The sequence below is a fragment of the Rattus norvegicus genome, chromosome 19 (assembly GCF_036323735.1).
Source record: "Rattus norvegicus strain BN/NHsdMcwi chromosome 19, GRCr8, whole genome shotgun sequence".
NCBI classification, from domain to species: Eukaryota; Metazoa; Chordata; class Mammalia; order Rodentia; family Muridae; genus Rattus; species Rattus norvegicus.
Window position 1 is genome coordinate 58,233,625 of NC_086037.1, and position 24,824 is coordinate 58,258,448.

At 41.9% G+C, this 24,824-nt stretch overlaps 1 long non-coding RNA gene across 1 annotated transcript; it reads left to right on the plus strand.

Moving 5' to 3' along the window:
• Positions 1-831: 831 nt before the first annotated feature.
• Positions 832-23,761, plus strand: LOC134483646 (uncharacterized). The gene is made up of 3 exons (XR_010060481.1): positions 832-1,753; positions 13,168-19,800; positions 22,247-23,761. It is a non-coding gene; the product is annotated as an uncharacterized LOC134483646 (long non-coding RNA).
• Positions 23,762-24,824: the final 1,063 nt, after the last annotated feature.

Consider the following 24,824-nt stretch of genomic DNA (forward strand, 5'->3'; position numbering starts at 1 on the left):
CTCAGAAAATTCTTGTACATCTTAGAAATATTGGCTATATTCTTATTTAAGTAGGCACTGATACACACACAGACACACATAAACACACACACACACACACACACACACACACACACAGGAATCACAAGACAACAAACATCACTGAGATCCATAAGCACTGATTTGTTATTTAAATGTCACATATCAAAACAAATTTTAAATGAATACCAATATGTGCTACTATGGGTGCGGAGAGTAGCCTCTGAATCTCCCGTTACCAGACTATGTTATCACTAACAGGCTCACAACTGCTATTAAAAGCCAAGAGGTTCCACTGTGGTCACTGGTCCAGAAACAATCACTGTCAGACGCAGGGAAAAGAAAATTTACCCTGATGTTCTCAAGTTCTCCCCAGCCCTCGACTCTCTCCGGGTTTTAAGGTCCTGTGTTTAAGTTAATCAACATTGTTAATTCTTACTATAGACAATGCTTATCTTTAGGTATGAAATAACAATTTAGAAATATGTCTGCAAGATAGTCTGTCATGCTCAGCCTGTAAGGTCCTTTCATTAACAAGGGAAGGAGTACATTTCTGTTTTGAGCTAAATATCAGGCCACTGTGTTTGATTGGCAGCACAATTTCTTAGAGGTTTTGAAGTATGTTTGCTTCTTTTATTATTATTGTTTTACTTATAAGTGCTTGACTTCAGGCAAGTTCCAGTCACTCTTTGAAAGGCCCTAGGTCTGAGATTATCTATCTTTTTGGCAATAGGAAGCTTTAAAAAAAGTTTGAAAATGCTTAGTAAAATATAATTATCACACTACTTTTTAAAAAATCTTTATTAACTTGAGTATTTCTTATTTACATTTCGATTGTTATTTCCCTTCCTGGTTTCTGGGCCAACATCCTCCTAACTCTTCCCCTCCCCATCCTCCCCCATTACCACCCTCCCCCCAACAATCAGGTTCACTAGGTGTTCAGTCTTGGCAGGACCAAAGGCTTCCCCTTCCACTGGTGCTCTTACTAAGTTATTCATTGCTACCTATGAGGTCAGAGTCCAGGGTCAGTCCATGTATAGTCTTTGGGTAGCGGCTTAGTCCCTGGAAGCTCTGGTTGGTTGACATTGTTATTCATATGGGGTCTCGAGTCCCTTCAAGCTCTTCCAGTTCTTTCTCTGATTCCTTCAACAGGGGTCCCATTCTCAGTTCAGTGGTTTGCTGCTGGCATTCGCCTCTGTATTTGCTGTATTCTGGGATCACACTACTTTTTGATGGTTAAATTTACACTTACATTTTTTTTAACTTTAAAACGGAAACATTCTCTGTATAACGCTCCAAGAAAGTATATTTTTGAAGTGGGAACATATAGAGTAAAAATGAAAGCGAACTGACTTTAGTTTTCCTCTTGCTAGAATGCTCTGTTAGCAGCCTTCTCAGAGGAAAACTGATTTGGCAAGAAGGGTCATAGGGAGCTCAGTCCATCCTTAATGGCACTTGGCGTGGAGAGACTTTTAGGCTCACAAAGGATGAAAGCTTGTTTTCCTAATGTTGATTTCTTTGGTCTGGGAGACTAGATCAGACTCTGGCTGAGTCAGCTGTTCTTCTTAAGCAAGCCAGGGTCAAATGTTGACCTTCGCAGCCCATACGCAGCCATTCTAAATGTCAGCAGGGCACCGTGAACCGTACACGGAATCATGAGGAATCGTGAGGTGATAGAGACGCGGAAGGAAACTTAAGGCATCAGCTCTTTCACTTTAATGAGGATGAAAATGAGGTGAGACCTGGATTACATAAATTAGTTGCTGAGACACTGTAGCGTTTTGTAATTAGGAATAATAGTAATAGTCTGTGGTGGGTAAGGTATGCATGCCATACAGTAACCCTATGTTTACTATGTGAGCTGTCTGTCCGTATCACCCTCATTCCATAGGGATAAAAACAGAGCCAAAGATGACTCTTGGCCTCTATTTAAGTCTCTCATTTAGAGTGGTAAGACTGGGACGCAGGTGGCAGGCCCTCTGGGTTGGTGCTTTCCAGCACTATAATGCATCGTTCCTAAGAGCCAGGAATAGCACCGGGCAGCAGGTCAGGAGGTCAGAGGTGACTGACTACATCTTTGGTCTTCTGAAGCTCACACTCAAGTAGAGGGATGATTGCAAAAGTTTCATAAAGATACAGACAGTAGGGACAGCAGACTTTGTCACTGCAGACTCCACAATGATGCCAATGTGTTTATATGATGGAAAAATCAACTGGAGAATATATATATATATATATTTTTTACAGAACAAAACAATGTGTTTGTACTTTCGTGAAACTTTCTTTACTAAACTCAGCTAAGGGCTAGCTTAGATTGCCAGCCCCTGGTCCATCAATCTCTCAATCCCTCATTATAATTAATATAACTGAGGCAAAAGTCCCAATACACATACACACACATACACATACACACACACACACACCTGTATGTATTTATGTATGTGTGTATGTATGTATGTACGTATGTATGTATTACATATGTAGACGTACAAGTGGAAGAGTAGTTTATCCTGACTGTAAAAGGTTGGGGAAAGTAATCAAATAATATATTAAAAAATAAGCAACACAAAGATTGACAAGACAGAAGGACATTCAGATAGAGGTGACAGTATAAACCAAGATTCTAGAAGCATGACATTGAGCATGGAAATGGTACGTGATTGTCCAGATACATAGTTTGGGTGTATATTGAATAACAGGGACTAGGCTTGTGGAGCTGGGATCAGGGTGGGGTCAGGATGGTGGTCTATGACAACTCAACGGAAGGTTCAGGATTTGATGTCAGGTGATAAAAGCTGGGAGATGTTAAGAACCTTTTTTTAAAAAGAGAGCATCTTTTAAGGCATGCTTTAAATGTTTACTTCCTGTGCTGGGGCTATAATTCATTTAATAAAATGCTTGCCCTTGTAGACATGAAGGTCTGAGTGTGACCTATAGAATCAACATGAAAGGTTCAGGGCACAGTAGCATTCCATCGAAATTCTGACACTGAGGAGATAGAGACAGGAAAGTATCTGGGACTCAATGGTGAGGTAGCCTAGCCTACTCAACAAATCAAAGGCCAATGAGAGACTCTGACTCAAAATAAAAAGTGGACAACCCAATCCATGAGGAATGGTGCTGGGGCTAGACCACTAGCCTCCACACATACACAGACGTGTGTGCACATACACACATACACACATACACACATACACAGACACACATACACACTGAGTAACCTCTTCAGGTTTTTTTCAGAGGGCGCCTATGCTTAAATATATTTTAAAACAACCTTCCTTATATTGAGTAGATCCAACTTTTACAAGAGCTTAATTCCAATAAATATGCCACAGAGACAAAAAAATGCATTAAAAAATAAAAGCAAAACGTTGGCTTTTTAATTGGTGAAGATGATCCTGTGGCTTGGGTGTTTTGTTTTGTTTGGTCTTTTCCAATGCCCGTGAGCTCTACTTAATGTAATTAAGCATTTCCCCTTTGGGCTCACATGTAGTTTTCATAAATTTCATGAATAGGAGATTTCCACAATTACTTTCATCGATTTAAACTCTAATAGAAACGTTTAGTAGAAATTCCTAGTTCTAAGAAGTCTTCCACGGGCCACCAGAGATGGTCTAGAAAGAGATGGTGCACTGGGCTGAGGTTTGGTTCTCAATCTGCCTTGAAATAATGTGGGACAAGTCTCTAAAGGCTGAAAGGTTAGACAAGAGCATTGGCCTGTAAGTAGAAACCTGGGAGACCTATCGAGAGTCAGCCACCTCTTAGCCATCCCACCTTGATCTTGCTAATTCTTAAACTGAAGAGCAACTCACATGGTATCATGATGCATAAGAAGTTCCAGGGAGTAGCTTTTGTGTGTATAACTGGCAAGTCAAAGCGTACCTCAGTGGCCTTATGAGCTAAAATAGAAATCCTTTCTCTTAAAATATTTTTGATCCTATCATGTGAAGTTGTCATTAGAACCAGAACTCTGTCACAACAGGCTCTATGATTCCCAGCTCTTTGGAATAATACCCGAACATTTTGGACAGGAGTAGAATAAAATTACAATGAGACTTTTTTTAAAAAAATTAACTTCTGGACAAAGTACCTTCCCCTGCATAACATAATCTGCAGATTAAGCCACATCCAATATAAGCCTGCAACTGTGTGAAATGGCTAGTTCTTGGCATTAGCATAGACACTCCTGCTTAGATCTTAATGCGATATTAATTAGATTCTACCATTTCACTACCATTTCCACAATAGGAATCTGAGCCTGAACGATAATCAAGTTATTAATTGTCTAGAGTGAGCCTTTATTTCTCCCAGGACAGGTATGACAATTTGAGCAAAACTTCTCCATAATTCTCTTAAAGTGGCAAATCACATTGATTGATTTGTTTAATATAAAATTAAATTCTGTGGATGTATTCCATGATTGAAATTGTTAACATCGCATCAAGGATATCCGAAGCTATGATCATAAGAGATGGCAGCATGTAATTTTCTTGTGATGTCATTAATATTTCTGTGTTGTTGGTCTCATATGTCAAGTTGGGAATTCCTTCTACTCACATTTCTGATAGAGAATTTCTCTGGTGGATGGTATTTCTTCGACTTTGCACTGTGTGTCCATGAGTCTATTTAGAGGTTTTTTGATAAAAGAAAATTATTGATTGGGTGTGAGTATGTGTGTGTGTGTGTGTGTGTGTGTGAGAGAGAGAGAGAGAGAGAGAGAGAGAGAGAGAGAGAGAAGGAGAGAAGGAGAGAAGGAGAGAGGAAGAGAGAGAGGTGGGAGAGAGTGAAAGAGGGGGAGAGAGGGAAAGAGGGAAGAGAGAGGGGGAGAGGGAGAGAGAGAGAGATGGAGAGAGAGAGGGAGAATTTTGTCTACAGTTTTAATTTACATCAGGCCAATTCTGTCTTCACCAGTATGTCCTTTTGAGCTTGGATTTCGGGTTTGTGGTCACATTGTTTTCTGGCTTTTTGAGGAAAAGTCAGTCATCATTTGTAGCTTTTTGTCTCCCTGATATAGTATGGCGTTTTCATTTGACTGCATTTACCATTTCCTCTTAATATGCCCTTATCATCTTTTGATTGTCTATAGCAACATCTCTGCTCTCATCCCCAATGTTGATGGCTATGTTCACTCTCTTGTGTGTAAGTCATTTTTGGATAGATTTCCATGAGGCCATTAAAGTCCATGACATCCACTGAAGGGAATGAGTTAAATCATTAACATGTCATCAGCATGACAATTATGCTGCCTCTTGGGGATGATTGAAAAATATCCTTCCCACATCCATTTTCTGCAGTGTGTTTTGTTCCCCTGTAAAATTCTGGTTAGCAGAAGCTACTTGAGAAGTTACTGTACTTTTTCTTAACTCCTTGTCGTTTGTTCTTCATGAAAAAAAAGTTACATAGAAGTGAAGTTCCACGTGGCTCCAGTCACCTGTGCCCTTGTTACATATATTGTTCCACGTGTACAATCATCCCCACAAGAAGTGACCTCACTTTATTTAAACCTTAGTATTTATTTTTGAACACACAAAAGTAAAGGGCTGGAGAGTTAGCTCAGAGGTTAAGAGCACTGATCTTACGAAGGACCAGAGAGTTTGGGTTCCAAACTCCCAACAGCCTACAACTCCAGTTCTAAGAGATACGGCATCCTCGTCTACTTTCCAAAGGCATTTCACTCACATATGTATATACCCTGCCCCCCCAACCCATACACATGCACACCACACACACACACACACACACACACACACACACACACACACACACACACACATATACACCCCTTTGATACATTTCATGTCTTCCATTGGTCACACCCCCTTACCTTGAACTTTGATTTTCCTTGTTGTGTTAAACCAGCCCTTAGTTTTCTTTTATGTGGAAGCATCTTTAGTCCATGTTGGCTCTCAGAGAAGACCCCGGAGTCTCTATAAGAGACCTCTTACTATTTCCTTAAACAAATGGTAAAAAGGAACTCATTGTTGGGATTCTTTCTCATGAGGAACCCTTCATGATTTATGTTTCCAGTCCCCTCCTGAATCTCTTCATTTCCTGCTTTCTTCACTCGCTCTGTTTAAAGCAATTTGGCTGCCATGTGCTTAACCAAACCCTTATAGCTGACCATCTTTGGCATTTGCTAACCATACTACATTGAGAGTTTGGTGGTTTTCATCAAATTTTGGACACTCACGACTATCAAATAGGTAAGCAATTTTGGTCCAATTTCCCCCTCCTCTGGGCTCAGATTCTGTAGCATTTGTTGTATTATTTCTTGTCTCTCACCAGTCTCAGAGGTGGGACTCATTTCCTATTTTTAGTAGTATAAAAATGTTCCATAAGAGAGGCAGTGAGTTAAGAAAAATGACTCAAAGTTAGATGGGGTCATGAGGTGGGTGTCCATGGGGAGTTAATGCTGGAGAGCAGAGAATGACAAATGTAACCAAATTACATGGTCTACATGTGTGAATTCTCAAATCATAAATTTAAAATATTATACTTAAAATGAAAGACTGAAAATGGGTCCCATTATGACATATTCACGAAGGTGAGCAAGGTACTTCGGTCGTATTACCCATCACCACCCATTGTCATCCCTACCCTTCATGCTGATCCCCTCCCTCTCCCCACAGGCTTCTATTCAACTTCCCTGACTTTAGCTCTGATGCCCCTCCTCTTTAGAATTGTCCATCTCTATTCCACATCTCTGAATTGACCGTCCCCTCCTGCTTTCTTCTATTCGCTAAATCTGTCCATTAACTTTTTCTGACTTCGTATTTTATGTCTTCATTCTAGAAATTACTTGGGATTCCATTTTTTTACTTTAAACATCTTCATTTAAAATCTTCCAGTCCCTCATTAGGTTCACTGTTCCCTCTATGGCCTTGAAAACGCAACTATAGCAGATACAACATTTTCTTCTTTGGCAGTTAAAGGTTTGACTCACCTTGGGCTGCGTCTCCATTGTTTTCTTCTTTTCAATCAGGAATGCATTGTTCTCTTAGTTCACATGACTGATATATATATATATATATATATATATATATATATTAAATGTTTTCCTTATTACTGACAATAAAGGAGTTCTGAAATCTGCTCTCTTCTCTTAAATATCCATTTTGATGTGGAAATGATAGGTAGTATTCATTGTTAGTGTTTGTTCTGATATTAGTGAGTTCTTGATTTGGCAAATTTCAAACTCTGCCTGGATTCCGCATTGCTCAAATCCTTTTGACATATTTATTGATTCTAATTGCTACTGTGTCACATGAGGCTGAAGGATGAAAAGCAGCTGATGTCTCTAGCTATCCCTGCTGCTACTTCAGCATCAGGCTCTCTCTGCATGTCAAGATCAAACTAAACCAAGGTCTTAGTTGACACAGGATCTGGAGCTTTCCATCCTGGGTCTTTTTTCCCTCTTATCTCTTATTCTATGGAGTATGGAATACTCCCAGACCTTGGCAACCTGCAAGACTATGGCTTCTTCTTTGACGTCGTGATCTCTGGCAAAGCATGATGCAGAAAGAGATCTTACTTGGAGTGTCCTCTCCGGATTTCATAAACATTTACCCAAGTCCAGTGAGATGGCTCAGTGGGTGTTTGCTGCCAAGCCTGATGACTTGACTTTAATTCTTGGGATCTACGTGGTGGAAGGAGAGAAGTGACTCCTGCAAGTTGTTCTCTGATCTCCACACACATGTTGTGGCACACACACAGACACACACACACACACACATACATACACACAAAATTAGATAAATAAATAAATAAATAAATAAATAAATAAATAAATAACTGAGATTCTTCTGTTCCCTTTGGCCATCTCCAGGGCTTTCAAAAGTAACGTCTATTGCCTCAAAGTTACACTTATCCTGCTGGAAACGAGTTTAATGGATGCTAGTTTGCCGTCAGTAGCTAGTAATGATATAGTTTCTAGTTCCAACCCTCATGTGAAGTGGAAAGGTACAGATTCCATTTTTACTGCAACTACATGAGGCCCTGAAGTAGGAAAAGGCCAGGGGGCAGAGCTAAGTGAACGTGGGCCCTCAGCACAGTCTGATTCTTTCACCTTCTGTCTCATCTTCCTTGCTCGTTGATGGTCCCTGATTCTCTGGTCTCTATTATTTTAACAACCTCCCTCCTTGCCCTGTTCTTCCTAAACTTCTCCAAAGTCAGTGTTATAATGACTGATTTGCTTCTCTCAAAACACAATAATAAGTCCTCACAACCTATCCATATCTTAGGTCGCTGTCATTTTCAGAAAACATAAAAACATAAGAACAAAACCCGCCCACAAACTTTCAGACCTAATTTGAGTTTGGAACTTCGAGGGCACTTGTTTTCTTGGTTTTCTTTAGAAACAGGGTCTCATAGATGGTAGACGGGCCTTGAACTCTGCAGTTAACACCACCCTTGAACTCCTCATCCTCCTGCCTCTGCCTCCTACGGGCTGAGACGGCATCATCACACGTGGCCTTGGGGAGAAATCTAATTTTCAAAGTTAGCAAGTCAGTTGCCAACTTCCACTTCTGGCTGCAGATTAACTTTTCATTCTTTTGTGCCTCGTACGAGCCGAATTAAGACACACTCTTCTATTTTGTTCCCAAGATCCTCCCCACTCTACATCTCCCTTCATTATTTTCCACTCGCCAAGCATGCTAACTTCTCCAGTTAAAAATAACATTTCCCTGTAAAGCTTTAGAATTAATCACACTGGGGATGGGGTAAGCACTTTTGAGCCACAAGTATGCTCTCGTCTCTGTTCTTCTTCCGCCTCGTATTTCAGTAAGATATCCTCCTCCTGCCGTCGTAAACGTTTTGTGGGAAGGGTGTTGTATTCATTTGGGGCTCAAATGCAACAGTGCTAATTGTCAATGGCAGCCTGAAAGCATTGCTCTGTGTCGGGTGCACCCCAGGTGCTTTGGTCCACTGAGCAAAGCGAGTGTATTCCTGCCCACTCCAGGTCGAGTCCCTGACAGCCTCTCTGCGCTACATGCTCAGCGAGTGCCTGGGGAATCTAATTACACCCACTTAAACCATATTTTAATAAAATTGAAAGGGACATGATGTCCTCCCTCCCGGTGCCTCATCTATCACTTTCTCGGGTCCGACTCATCTAATAGATATTCTGTGAATTATGGTTGTGCTCTTTACCAGCTCACGGCTTGTCAAGTTCACAATCGGAAATATGAAAGTTCAAACAGCAGAGTTTCACTGGGGGTTTATGTCACCTCTGTGTCCAGCGCTCCCTCTCATGACCCTGTCTGGAATGTGCTCTGTCTATAGCTGCAGTTTAGGGTATTTTCTCCGTTACTTTCATTGTTGTGGATGTATTCAACTTCGCTTGACAAATTAAAATGGCTTACATGGGAGGTTCTTAATTGGGATAGTTTTCTGTGGGACCCTCACGGCTGTCCTCATAGACAATTCATCAACAAATCCATCACCTTGCACAAAGGCTAAGTGGGTGGATGGGTGGATGTGTGGATGTATGTTTCCATGAATATGTGTATGCATGAATGTATGCATGTGTGTGAATGTATGTGTGTGTGTGTATGTTAGTGACTGTGTGTGTGTGTTTAAAATACTTATTAAGATCTAGGCTCTGAACTAATTTCTCCTATGAAGTACATGCTGCAATCTTTCTCTCCTGAACACATTCTTTCTTTTATTGGATATTTTTTATTTACATTACAAATGTTATGTTATTCCCTTTCCCAGTTTCCTATCCATAAGCCCCCGATCCCATCCCCCCTTCTTCTATGAGGGTGTTCCCCATCCCCAACCACCTCCCTTCTTGCCTCCCCACCCTGACATTCCCCTACACTGGGGGTCCAGCCTTGGCAAGACCAAGGGCTTCTCTTCTCATTGGTGCCCAACAAGGCCATCCTCTGCTACATCTGTAGCTGGAGCCATGGGTCTGTCCATGTGAACACATTCTTCTTATAACAGCCCACATGGCCAGTGTCTCTATACTGTCTCTTCCCCCAATCTTAGTAGACAGCATTCTATAATTTATTTCTAGGTATTTGATCTTTCCTTGGGTCTTATATATAGGCAAGATCCTGTGGTATTTTTCTTCCTGGGTTGTGCTTTTTATCAGTATATCATCAATGTGTACCTATGCCATGGAAGAAGGTAGGATTCCCTCTTCTGCATGTTCAGTACATGTCAGTGTAAGTATATACCACATCTTATTTATCCACACACACATCAAGTGACTCCTAGTTGATTTCCATTTGTTGTCATTGTGAAAAAATGTCTCATTGACCATTGTAATGTTTAAGACCTTTTGTTTTAAAAAAAAAAGTCTTTTTATTTTTGAGAGAGATTTTTAGAGAGAGAGAGAGAGAGAGAGAGAGAGAGAGAGAGAGAGAGACTGTGTTTGTGCATGTGAGTTCAGTGGTCTTCAAAGGACAGAAGAAGGAGTTAATGCTCTTGAAGCTAGGGTTATAGGTGTTTGAGAGCCACTAAAGGTAAAAGTCAGGAACCAAATTCTGATGTTTTGCATGATCAGTATATGATCTAAACTGCTAAGCTGTCTCCGCAGCACTGAAATAATGCTTTTATAATGTCTAGAGAAATTCCCAACAGTGGCAATGCTAGATCTTATGATAGTTTGAACTGTGTTCATTCCATGTCAGTTTGACACAAGCTGGAGTCATTTTTAAAGAGGTAGCCTCAATTGAGGGATGTCCCCTCCAGATTGGCCTGTGGCAAGTCTGTCATATATTTTATTGATTGGTGATCAATGTGGGAGTGCCCAGTTCACTCTGGGCATTGCTATCCTTGGATTGTGGTCCTGGATGCTATAAGAAAACAGGCTGAGCAAGCCATGAGGAGCATGCCAGTAAGCAGCACCCCTTCATGGCCTTCTGGCCTACTTGAGTTCCCGTTCTGACATTCCTCAATGAGGAACTGTGATGTGGAAGTGTAAGCTGAAATAAACACTTTCCTCCCCAAGTCGCTTTCGGTTGTGGTGCAGTAGAAATGTAAGACATCATTCTTACTTCTCTGAGAAGCCTCTATCCTACTTTTCATAATGGCTTTCCCAACTTACCATGGTAGATACTCAAGGAATTTATGTTTCCCCCAAAATCTTTAATTTTAAGAACAGTGTCATCCACACATGTCTTATCTCAAAAAGGAGAAACTGGAAAATAAAACCACTAACTGGTAAAGAAATGCTACCCACTGTCATTGGTTTGTTATTATTTAAATAATCCTTTATTTTTTTATTTTAAAATAATGACCCACACATTATATTTTGATCATATTCTTTCCCCTCACCAAAACCCTTCTAGATTCTTCTCACCTTCCAACCTACCCACTTCATGGTCTTTCTATCTGAAAGAACAAACAGAAGATATGGCCAACAACAAAAACAATGAAAAATAAAAATCAATAAAACAAAATAAAAGAAAATCAATAAGACAAAAAATATGAAAACAAAAAAGTACACGCACTTGCATGCGCATGCACGTGCGCACACACACACACACACACACACACACACACACACACACACACACACACTCAAACACACACAACATAAACAAAATAACAATAGAGTCCATTTTGTATTGGCCAACTACACCCAGCATCGGCCTGCCCTCATGTGTGGTTAATATGCCCAATAAAATGTCATTGAGGAAAACTGATTAAGAAAGGCAGTGGCCAAGAACCTGAGACCATTAGCCTAGGGGGAAGCCTATACTATTATTCTACTAAAGGAACAGAATAACAAAATGACTCCTGGTGACATAGCGCTCTACTTGTAGAGCAGTGCCTTGGTCAACTCTTATCAGCGAAGCTTCTTGCAGTAGATGGGAACTAACACAGGGCCCCACAACTGAACATGGTGTTGAGAGTGAAAGACTGGGAAACACTCAGCACTAAATGTGATTGGAAGGATGATCCTTCCCACGGGCTCAAGAAAGCCTGTGGGAGAGGAGGCAGAAAATTAAAGAACCAGAGATGATGGGTGACTCTGAAGACTTCTCTTTGAGACAAGGTCTTAGTGTGTAGCCCAGGCTGGTGTGTGGCTTATTGTATACCAGGCTGGACTTAAACTTGTAACCCTTGTCTTCATTGCAGACAGGCCTGGCTCTACTTGGTGTGGTTTCAAGCATTCTATTACTACTTCCCATCATAGAAATAGGCAGTGGGGGCTGGGGATTTAGCTCAGTGGTAGAGCGCTTGCCTAGGAAGCGCAAGGCCCTGGGTTCGGTCCCCAGCTCCGAAAAAAAAAAACAAAAACAAAAAAAAAAAAAAAAAGAAATAGGCAGTGATGGGTTTGTTAGTCAAAGAATAACAGGATAACAGTAAGAATCGGTAAATAATTCATGATATTGGATCTATACCCAGGCTCCTTTAAAACCCGCATACTTCTGTTCTTCCTCTGGACTTTAGTAGGAATATTTAGTTAGCTGTCACTGCTTCAAGAAGTCAAAAGGACATGCTATATAAAATGTCACTCTGCTGTGACATTTTGTATTTTCGAAACTCTGATGTTCAAGAATATGGTAGCACGACACATTAAATATAAGATTCACATCATTTGCTGTTTCATTATTTCTTTCCATTTTAGAAAGATTTTTGACATCGGGGCAGGTCAGTTTCTGGCTCGTGCATGCCGGAAGTGCCAGAATCTCGGAGGCCAAGGTCATGGAAATCACTTGAACTCAGCAATTTGAGAACCAGCCTGGGCTTCATCGTGAGACTGGCATTTTCATTTCCAAAACAAAGCAGAAAACTAGGAGATGCCCTAACCCACTGAAGATGGTCCCTTGTACCCTTCAGTGTGTTTGTAGTGACGTAGACATGGAGACATAACACATGAGCATCTATCAAAAGCCAGGAGGGCAGCTGGGTAGATAGTGGTAATTGCTTGGCTGACGAATGCATGATTCAACCAGAAGCTGATTAATCTGATACCTGACTCCACACCCTGCAGGGAGCAGCCAGAGGGAGGGGGCTCACTACTCTTCTATACAAAGGAACAAGACAAATGAGGTTGCCTTCGCATTTTCCATGAAACCTTGAAGGAACATATATTACAATGTTATATTTCACCCGGCCCGCAAACAACAGCCAAACTAGAATTAACTAGAATTTCAAATAACAATGATAAACCTGTCATTGCTTCCACAGCCAATAAATTCTAACAGCCATGAAAAGTCAGAGGATCTCTTGAGTCCTGCCTGCTAAGCCAAGTGGACACAGGAAGGACTGAAGCTCGCTGCGTGGAATATTCTAGAGTTCTTGAAACTGGGCTATTTTAGCATCTTGCTCTCTGTTTCTACAAAGATGACTCATAGAAGAATAAATTATAGCAATAAATACTGAGACTGCTTTGACCAATTAAAGTTGCCATCTGCTTAATTTCTTTGGAGAATTCCTCCAGAAAAGTCACTGTACAGTTGATTAATGGCATCTTGGGAGTTTTCCACCAAACAGGAACCAAAAGTTTCCTCTCACCTCATTTAAAAAATATGTGCTATAGGGAAGGCAAACTTCCCAAATATAAATCGATGAGACAGCAGTTTTGAAGAAGCTCTAATTCCTAAAGGTCTCTCGTGTCAAGTTCCCGGAGGAAAGATTTAACTTTATTTTATATTTGTTGAAAGAAATGAAGTGAAATTCTGAATAAAGTATGACAGGCTTAATGTGTCTGAAGGATTGTTGCTGAAAGAAGCAGGAGGGGCTGACTGAGGGTCTCAGACCACACAGCCTTGCTTAGTTTGGGACTAAGTCAGGACTCAGGTAACGTTCGAGCTATTGCTTGTCAGCCATGTGACTTGGGGGTTTGTCCTTCACCTTCCACAAAACAAAGCTAAATGACAATCGCTCATCTACTCCAAGAGAGTACAACAGACTGATGGAGATGCTTCCCCACTTTGCCTTAGCTCTAAATCTAAAGTGATAGTTCTGTATCAGGGCCGCTAAGTGAGAGCTAATGGAAAACAGTTATATGGTTATAGGAGTTGAAACCTTCCCTCCTGGGGCAGGAGAGCAGCCCCAGTGACTTAAACTAAGGAAACGCACACCCTTGGGAGGCTAAGAGAGTCCACAGGAGTCATGGGTCCTTCCAGATAAGGATAAGCAATAAAATTGCTAGAGGAAGCATTCTCTTCAATGGAGCTGTCTGCAACGTGTGTGTGTTGGGGAAGTAGGGCAGGACTCCAGGGATGCTGCCTTCCCAGCTGGGGCTTTCTTGTGATAGAGCTGCCTGAGTGGCCTATCCTACCTCATCTGTGTCTCTGCAAGTAATCCCAGTCAACGCATCCATTCGCCAAACTAGCTTGGCAAATAGGCACTTGTTCATCTCTCCCCGGGAAAATTCACACAATGGGAACCATGAACTTAAACAAATCTTCCAGTTAATGCAGATTGTCAGAGTATGCGAGACGTAAATTATGTTATAATTCTCCATAAAGACTTCTCATCCTGTCTGTATACATGGTAAATACGATGAAGCTTGATCGTGTGCACCAATCAGGCCTGACTTGAGAACCTCATGGGGCAGGGGATGGGTCGGCGTTGATCACTGCCCATTGCTGATATGGTTTCAGTGTATTTCTGCTCACTCTCTGAGATAAGGAATGGGATATTGGGAAGCACGTGGTTTCTCAGGGGGGAAAATCCTCATCCTTTCCTTAATTTGTAATTAGCATGTCACAGAATGAAACCTAGCTCTGAAAATGGCCTGAAGATTCTTGATCACCACAGCAACACTTATTCTGTGCTTCCAGAGCAAACCGCCTTTCAGTCAGTACGCCAAGCTGATTAAAATGGACTTATTAAAAATGAACTCTTCAGGGATGAGGAACACCTCCCAACCTCACGACACTGCTTAGTACAAAAGAATGGGTTCTAAGCTTACCAACTCGATTCTGCAATAGCACCCCTTAAGACAGGTTTTTTCCAAAAAAAACTATAGGTGGTGGATATTTACATTATCCATGGATCTGTATGGAAAAAAACAGGCATGGTATAGGTATGGAAGAGAGAGAAAGCAAAGGAGAGGAAGGAGAAAGGAAGGAGGAGGGGTGGGGAAGGAAAAGAGGGAGGCAGGGAGGTAGAGCCAGCAGGGCTAGCATCCTCCTCGGGACTGTGACTCAGCATGCTGGGCATCATGGATATTACTTAACAGAAACTTGGGCTCCTAAAATTCCTGTATAATATATAAAGGGGAGGTGGTTTGCTTTCTGTGGCCACAGAGGAACAAATACATTGTACTTCAAGGTGTCTGACTTAAGCTTAAAACCCTGATACAGACACCAGATATCTTTGACAACTTAGCTGTAGAGACATGGGTTCAATACTCAAAGTACACACCACCCCCTGTTAACCAAATACCAAGGGGCATCAGAGAGACCTCTATTTTCTATCCACAACAGTGCCGGGAACATAAGATCTAAATGTGCCAGATACGTGACAATCTTAGTGGATCCTCATGCTGTTACTGATCAAGATTAATTGCCATGGTTTGTAGTTTTAAAAAATCTGTCATTGACATCAAGATAATTTCAAAACAAATGTTCATCTGTGACTCACACACAGAAAGAAAGGCTTTCTGGGGATCTAGCTGACCCAAAGGGAATTAAATCTCTTCCAACTCCTTCTCGAGTTCATTTCCTCACAGAGGAAAGACCAGGAGAGAACTGGGTAGAGATATCTCTCTTTGGGGTAGTTCTGTGACCCCCAGAATGTTTGAAACACCCTCAGATCCATGCAGAAAACGTATCACACGGTCTCCCTTTAAAAAACCAAGTTGATATTCACCTAATATAAACCAATATTTCCCACATTGATGGGCCTTTGTACGATCTGTCAATCTATTTAAAAATATGCTCCCCTCCACAATTTGTCATTTTTATGGCAAAAAATGCCCTTTGCTTACGCATTCTGAGACACATAGTGCGGTTTACTTTTTTCTGAGACATATAAGACAGTTTACGTATCCAGTTACCCTGCCATTAGACAGCACATCACAGTTTCTCATTCCTATCTACTGACTCAGTAGCCAATGATCCGTACCCCCTTTCCCCAATCTCCCCAGCCTCTGGTAACCACCATTCTACCCACAGCTTTTATGAGACCAACTCCTTCAGATTCCACACTGGGGTAAGGTCACAGGGGGCTCATCTTTCTGTGCCTCACTTCCTCAGCTTGACATAATGCCCACAAATTTGATCCATGTTACATCACCTGACAAGACTACATTCTTCTCATAGCTGACTAGTGCTTTATTGTAGCATGTAACACATTTTCTTTATCCCTTCATCCATTGATAGCTGCTTGGTTCCGTGGCTATTACCGATGGCCCCTCATAAAACATGGAAGAACGCAGAACTCTTTGATAGATATATTTTAGAAACGTACCAAGACATAGACTAACTGGCTCACACAGTGGCTGTAATTTTATGGAACTTCCGTTTGGCTTTCTGTAACAGGTTTCTAATTGACCCCCTCACCAATCAACAGTATACATTTCTCGTTTCTCCATGCACACAGGGGGAGTTCCTTAAGGCTTTTTTATCCTTTTGGATACCAGTCGTTCTTACTATGTGAGGCACTCATCTTCATAGTACCACACGCACTACATTAAATCCTATCAGTTCTCAAAAACAATTATTTGGGGCTGGCAAGATACCTCAGTGAGAAGAGGTGCTTGCTGCTAAGTCTAAGAGCCTGAGTTCGAACCCCAGAACCAACCCCTACAAGCTGTCCTTCAATCTCCACATGTGTGAAGCAGCATTTGGTCACCTACTCCCTGTCCCCCAAATATAAATAGTTGTACAAAAAAAGAAAAACAAGAAAGAAAGGAAATTCTCGTTATTTCTAAAGTAACCTGTTTGTTTCCCCACTGAAACTGTCCCGTCTACAACTTGAATATATAAACCTTTAATTTTATCTGCGGAATAAGCCATCTCCTTCGCTCATTAGCCCCACTGTTGAAATGGGTACGTTTTCTCTTATTAACATACCTTTTGTCGATTTAATCTGCAACACCCAGAGACTGATTTAAGAGGACAGGAGAAAATTTGACTGTTGTTCTTTTAGACAAGAGCACTGATTAGGGGTTTCTGGGGGACTATTTGGGGGGAAGAGGATTTGTGATGCCGGAAGGATGTCAGAGATGTAATATTGGGACAAATCTCAGCGCAGCTGTCAGAGGCCACCTCGATCTCAGGGTCCGCACTTCCCGTGCTGTGCGGCATTTGATGGTTCATCTCTAATTCAACGTTTTTCTTTCCCGAGCAGATAATATTGATCCAGAAGACTGACACAAGAAACATCCAAAATTTGAGCTCGGAAATTGTCTTCCCCTTCTATGCTGGCGCTCCAGATGTGTACACCACGGAACAAACACCCTGGTGTTCAATCTCAAAAGCAGAGTTAATTTCCGCCTCTCCCCTTTTCCTCCCCACACAGACATTTCCTGGTATTTAAAGTGCAGCTAACAACTTCACTCGCTCTTTGAATTTTCAGTGGCATATGCACAAAAATTAAGAAATACTTAGGGAAAGTAATTTAATTTCGCAAATGCAAAGCTAATCTGTTCATCATAGAGGCAGTAAAACATAAGAGGTTTCTATAAGGGAACTCTCTGTTTAAAAAAAAAACTCACAGAAATGAATTACGGTGGGGCCAGGATCTAGGAAGCAGAATCTTAGATGTCGGAGGCACATTTATATGGCCAGGAGTTTGAAACCATGGCAGCTTCAAATGCTGGTATCCTGACCAGACTGCTTGAGGTAACATTGTATCCTCTTGGGTTTTATTATTGTTGTCATTGTTGTTGTGGTGGTGGTGGTGGTGGCAGTGGTGGTTGTTTTTGTTGTTGTTGTTATTATTATTATTATTATTATTATTATTATTATTATTTCAAGACTTCTCAGTCCTGGCAGAAGAAGAAAAATGTCTGCAAGTTGAGAAGAACCAACTCAAAAGGGAAGGGATGTGAGCGATGGGAGATATACATACTCATCTTCCTTTGATCTAGTTGAGAGGGGACAGAGGGCTGTAGATGAGATCCACTTATGGGACTCCATGTTCTCTCTCCAATGTTGGTGTCCTGAAGATGCAACCCTGGTCTGTAGACTTAGTGGTACCTGCTAAGCCATCTTCTGCCTTGACACATGCATTCTTCTAAAAAAGGGTTTAGTAGTTGTCCATCTGTGTTTGGACCTTAAGTAACTTGGGGCATAATTTTTTCCTTTTTCTGTATGACCAGTAAAGATCCTTGAGAATGTCTCGATATCCATAAGGTTAAAATTAAGTAGTGGATAAAAAAAATACCAATTGGACTTACCTGTTTCTCTGCCATGTCTGTGTCTGTTGTAATTACCTCAAGCATTAGATTACTGGATTACGGGCTTGATTTTCTGCATATGTGTGAGTGTATATGTGTTCGGGTGGGGAGAGCATGTATGTGAGTGCAGCTGCATCCATGTATGTGCACATGTGTGGAAGCTGATGACCATCTTTAGGAGTCATTCCCCCATTTTGTTTTCTGGGGGTGTGATCTCTGTGGCTAGAGTCTGGGGCTCACTGATCAGGCTAGTCTAGCCCCTGGCAAGTTCAGGGATCCACTGCCTGTGACTAAAAGCATACACCACCACATCTTGCTTACTATGTAGGTTCTGGGGATTGAACTCTGATCTTCATGTTTGTATGTAAGCACTTTGCCAGCAGCTGAGCCCTCTTTTCAGACAACCTTCTTCTTCTTCTTCTTCTTCTTCTTCTTCTTCTTCTTCTTCTTCTTCTTCTTCTTCTTCTTCTTCTTCTTCTTCTTCTTCCTCTTCTCCCTCTTCTTCCTCTTCTTCCTCCTCCTCTTCCTCCTCCTCCTCCTCTTCTTCTTCCTCTTCCTCCTCCTTCTCCTCCCCTCCTCCTCATCCTCCCCTCCTCCTCCTCCTCCTCCACCACCACTAGCACTACCACCACCACCATCATCATCATCAAATTGTTTTAATTGGCATACAGAGTAATGGGCTTTGTCATGGCATTTCATCCATGTATCATTGGACTTCGTATACCCCAACCCCCTCTTACACTGTCCTCCTCTGAAGCCCCTCTTCCCCTTTGCCTGGCTCCATTCCTTTCCCCCAACCTAGTCCCCCCTACTGTTATCATGTCTTTTATACTCCATTACCCCACTTAATACCTAGTTGTAATAACATCTTAACAGTATTCTTCAACGAACAAACAGGGCAGAAGGCTTTTCTTTGCAGCGTTGAGGGTGGAACACGTGTTCTTAGACAGTGGGGATTTAAATTCACTGAGCAACATGTGAGGACCATGAAAGAGCTCTTGGACTGCTTCTACACACCATGTAGAAGATCCTGAGCCACGCATGTGAGAGCCTGTTGCAGACCCTCCTCCTATGACTCTGACAGTCCGGCATACCTTCGTTCCTCCTAAGCAGCATATTGCTGAAAAATAGCTAAATTTTATATTTTATCCTCATCAATTTTGTTTATTACTTCTGTGTATGAGCATGTGCGCTGGGAATGGGGATAGGGTGGGGCATACATGTGCCACCTGCACCAGACAACTCTTTCAAGTTCATTCTCTCCTTATATCTTTAGATGCTAAGGATCAGACTCAGATCACCAGGCTTGTTCAACAAGTGTCTTTTCCCCTCTGGCTTGTACTTAAACAGCAGCAGCAGCAGCAACAGCAACAACAAACCAGAGACATCAAATCCGTTTCTAATGATGATGTCACTGATATCTGGATCACATGTCTTAAACATGGATTCTACTCAGCTACTGAAAGGTATCTGCACAGATTACAGACACCACACTGATTTCTGGCTCTGAGTTCACTATCTTTTTACTTTAACTTTGCCATATGTCCAAGATCCTAGGCGATTACTTATGCTTCTCCCAAACTCTAGGCTGTCAAACTTAAATAATGGTTTCCTTTCTCCTTCCTATGTCTAGAGCTAACTTTTCATAAGGGTTTGTGTTTGCATTTTGGCCACAGGTGATATCAACATCTGTCATTCCAGCATTTGGAAAGTAGACCCAGAAAATTCAGGAGAGCAAGGCCAACCTCAGCTACGAGGTCATTTCAGGGCTAGCCTAGGGCCCTTTACATGTGATTTTTAACACAGTTTCAAAAGCCACAAAGTTTAAGACTCCTCCAGAATTAGAGTTTGATTTTTATTTGAGCCAAAAGGTAGCCGACACGGAGGCACATTTTGATGCTCTGCTGCTCTGAAAATACTAACGGGCCATATTCAGACTGTTGGGTATAGTAGTCTCCAATCTAGATTAACTTGTATCAGACATATAGAAAATCATGTCTATCATGTCATCATATCAGACATAAAGAAAATCATGTTGCACATTGTGGAATTGAAGCTCAGGTGCCTTTTGCCACTAGAGAATCAGGACATTACAACTGAGGAAAGGCTTCATCTTGAATTCTTGCCAGAGAAATAAATAAGAAAATATAATGAGAAAAAAATCACACTAGCAAAATTAATTTTAAAATATCTAGAAAACAAGCAACATTGCATAAAATATTTATGAAGTACATTCTGAAACTTTATTAAAGGGCATAAAGATACCTTAATAAATGCAAAAATATTCCACGTTTGTCGAAAGAAGACCCAACACTATCAAGATAACATGTAAGTTCATTTGCATGCTTCAATTAATCTAGAACTGAGTGCAGTTCCAAGCAAAATTCCATTGCGTGTCTTGAGCAAATTATATGTAAGTTGATAAATGATTATATCACTGAAGGTCTGAAATTAACTTTAAAATATTGAAATCAAACAAACCGGAGAAAGTTATAATATTTTAGTCATTAAAATACTGTACATTTGGTGCCAGGATAGGGGGGAGAAAAGATCAATAGAACTGAAGGGAAGGCTAAATTCATGACAAAGCGTGTAGGGAAATAAATTCATCAGCTTGAGAAAAATTGAATCATTCCACACACAATATGTTAAAACATAGTTCAGTGATATAAACCCTGCCAGTGGGGAAAGTGGTACTTCATAGACTTAGAAGAAACTACAAGATTGAAGTATATGATTCTGTGGTAAGAACAGATTTCCTAAGTAAATCTGAAGGAAAGACTAGGAACCTTGGATGTGGTAGAATTAACAATGTTTTATAATAAAGAATGCCTTGGCTGCAGTTGTTGGAGGGTAAAACCATACCAGGCAGTTTGGTAAGATAGAGCAGGTTGAGACCTGGAGACTCGGTGGGCACACACCTGAGACTTGGGCAACTGTCCTGAAACACGTGTCATGCTCCTCACATAAAAGAAACATGCCCTGTGGTCATGTAGCCCCGAGACAGAGATCTCCACGCTAATGAGGTACCTAGAGGCCTGGAGGGTTTAGCCAATAAGCTTCCCTTCCCAGACATTCCTCACTGCAAAAAGTATTTCATCTCATGTCCACCCTGCAAAGTGGGTGTGGTACGTTATGCATCCCTTTTCTGCCATCAACAACCAATAAATTGCTTAGAACCATAGACTGTCTCCTTCATCAAGACCTGCCACTGGGAGCCATGGAGGAGGACTTCACAACAGAGCTGCAGCTTAATTTTCCAGTAGAAAGCCTCTCTGTGCTCCCAGCCACAACCACCACCAAGCCTACCTCTGCCAAGCTAAGGACAGTCACTACTGGGACAAGACACGAGCTCCCCTTTCCCCTGCCCCTGAGCTAGATGCTGTCCCCAGTCCTTGGGCCCCCAACTCCTTTCTCTGCTCTTTTCAGCAGTGCCTGGATGTCCAAGAGTCAGAGAACCCCATCGCCCCAGCCTCGTCACTGGCCTGGGGACCCCTGAAGTAGTTCCAACTTCCCACACCTCAGACTGTCCTTTCACACCCCAGCCTCCAGCAGATTGTGGGTGCTTCCCTGAAGCTCACCACCACCTGGAGGCAGTGGGATAAGTGCTGTCATTCCACCTCCCTAAGAGGCCATGCCCAGCAGCAGACTGGATGTGGACCCACAGTTGATCAGCTTTCATTTGTCAACTTGACTGAATTAAGGAACACTGTGAGGCTTTAACCAAGAATGGTCCCCAGCAGACTCATAAATTTGAATGGTTAGTCACCAGGGAGTGGAACTCTTCAGAAGGATTAGAAGGATTAGAAGGTGTGGCCTCATTGCAGGAAGTATGTCACTACGAATGGGCTTTTTGAGGATTTGAAAGCCCACACCAAGCTCAGTCAGTCTCTCTCTTTCTCCCTCTGGCAGATCAGGATGCAGAATGTGCAGCTACTTCTCCAGAACCATCATCCCACGACGAGGATAATGGACTAACCTCTGATACTGTCAATGAGTCCCGGTCAAATGCTTTCTTTTATAAGAGTTTCCGTGGTCATGGAGTCTCTTCCCAGCAATAGAACAGTGACTAGGAGATCAGGCTGACACTGCTGGTTGTGTTGGTGAGGGGATTTCCAATACTTAGCGCTTGAGGACTCTGATCGGAATGGATGGAGTAATCCTTGGATGAGTTCAGAATATGATGACAGTATCAGGAGATGCTAAGGTAAGACTGGGGCCAGGGACCAGGCACTTCCTGTGTTTACCAGAAGTCCCACGCCCGCGGATCCCGGCCCGCAGCAGCTCTCTGCTCCCAGACCCTGTGGGAAAGAGACCTCACCACCTGGTCAGGTGGGCACTCCTGAGGCTGCAGAGCGGAAGAGACCACCAACACTGCCCACCCCTGCCCACATCCCTGGCCCAAGAGGAAACTGTATAAGGCCTCTGGGCTCCCGTGTGGGAGGGCCCAGGAGCGGCAGGACCCCTGCCTGAGACACCGCCGGAACCTGAGGGAAACAGACCAGATAAACAGTTCTCTGCACCCAAATCCCGTGGGAGGGAGAGCTGAACCTTCAGAGAGGCAGACAAGCCTGGGAAACCAGAAGAGACTGCTCTCTGTACATACATCTCGGACGCCAGAGGAAAACACCAAAGGCCATCTGGAACCCTGGTGCACTGAAACTCCTGCAAGGGGCAGCACAGGTCTTCCTGGTTGCTGCCGCTGCAGAGAGCCCTTGGGCAGCACCCCGCCTGGTGAACTCAAGACACAGGCCCACAGGAACAGCTGAAGACCCGTAGAGAGGAAAAACTACACACCCGAAAGCAGAACACTCTGTCCCCATAACTGACTGAAAGAGAGGAAAACAGGTCTACAGCACTCCTGACACACAGGCTTATAGGACAGTCTAGCCACTGTCAGAAATAGCAGAACAAAGTAACACTAGAGATAATCTGATGGCGAGAGGCAAGCGCAGGAACCCAAGCAACAGAAACCAAGACTACATGGCATCATCAGAGCCCAATTCTCCCACCAAAACAAACATGGAATGTCAAAACACACCAGAAAAGCTAGATCTAGTTTCAAACTCTTATTTGATCATGATGCTGGAGGACTTCAAGAAAGACGTGAAGAACTCCCTTAGAGAACAAGTAGAAGCCTACAGAGAGGAATCGCAAAAATCCCTGAAAGAATTCCAGGAAAACACAATCAAACAGTTGAAGGAATTAAAAATGGAAATAGAAGCAATCAAGAAAGAACACATGGAAACAACCCTGGATATAGAAAACCAAAGGAAGAGACAAGGAGCCGTAGATACAAGCATCACCAACAGAATACAAGAGATGGAAGAGAGAATCTCAGGAGCAGAAGATTCCATAGAAATCATTGACTCAACTGTCAAAGATAATGTAAAGCAGAAAAAGCTACTGGTCCAAAACATACAGGAAATCCAGGACTCAATGAGAAGATCAAACCTAAGGATAATAGGTATAGAAGAGAGTGAAGACTCCCAGCTCAAAGGACCAGTAAATATCTTCAACAAAATCATAGAAGAAAACTTCCCTAACCTAAAAAAAGAGATACCCATAGACATACAAGAAGCCTACAGAACTCCAAATAGATTGGACCAGAAAAGAAACACCTCCCGTCACATAATTGTCAAAACACCAAACACACAAAATAAAGAAAGAATATTAAAAGCAGTAAGGGAAAAAGGTCAAGTAACATATAAAGGCAGACCTATCAGAATCACACCAGACTTCTCACCAGAAACTATGAAGGCCAGAAGATCCTGGACTGATGTCATACAGACCCTAAGAGAACACAAATGCCAGCCCAGGTTACTGTATCCTGCAAAACTCTCAATTAACATAGATGGAGAAACCAAGATATTCCATGACAAAACCAAATTTACACAATATCTTTCTACAAATCCAGCACTACAAAGGATAATAAATGGTAAAGCCCAACATAAGGAGGCAAGCTATACCCTAGAAGAAGCAAGAAACTAATCGTCTTGGCAACAAAACAAAGAGAATGAAAGCACACAAACATAACCTCACATCCAAATATGAATATAACGGGAAGCAATAATCACTATTCCTTAATATCTCTCAACATCAATGGCCTTAACTCCCCAATAAAAAGACATAGATTAACAAACTGGATACGCAAAGAGGACCCTGCATTCTGCTGCCTACAGGAAACACACCTCAGAGACAAAGACAGACATTACCTCAGAGTGAAAGGCTGGAAAACAATTTTCCAAGCAAATGGTCAGAAGAAGCAAGCTGGAGAAGCCATTCTAATATCAAATAAAATCAATTTTCAACTAAAAGTCATCAAAAAAATAAGGAAGGACACATCATATTCATCAAAGGAAAAATCCACCAAGATGAACTCTCAATCCTAAATATCTATGCCCCAAATACAAGGGCACCTACATATGTAAAAGAAACCTTACTAAAGCTCAAAACACACATTGCACCTCACACAATAATAGTGGGAGAT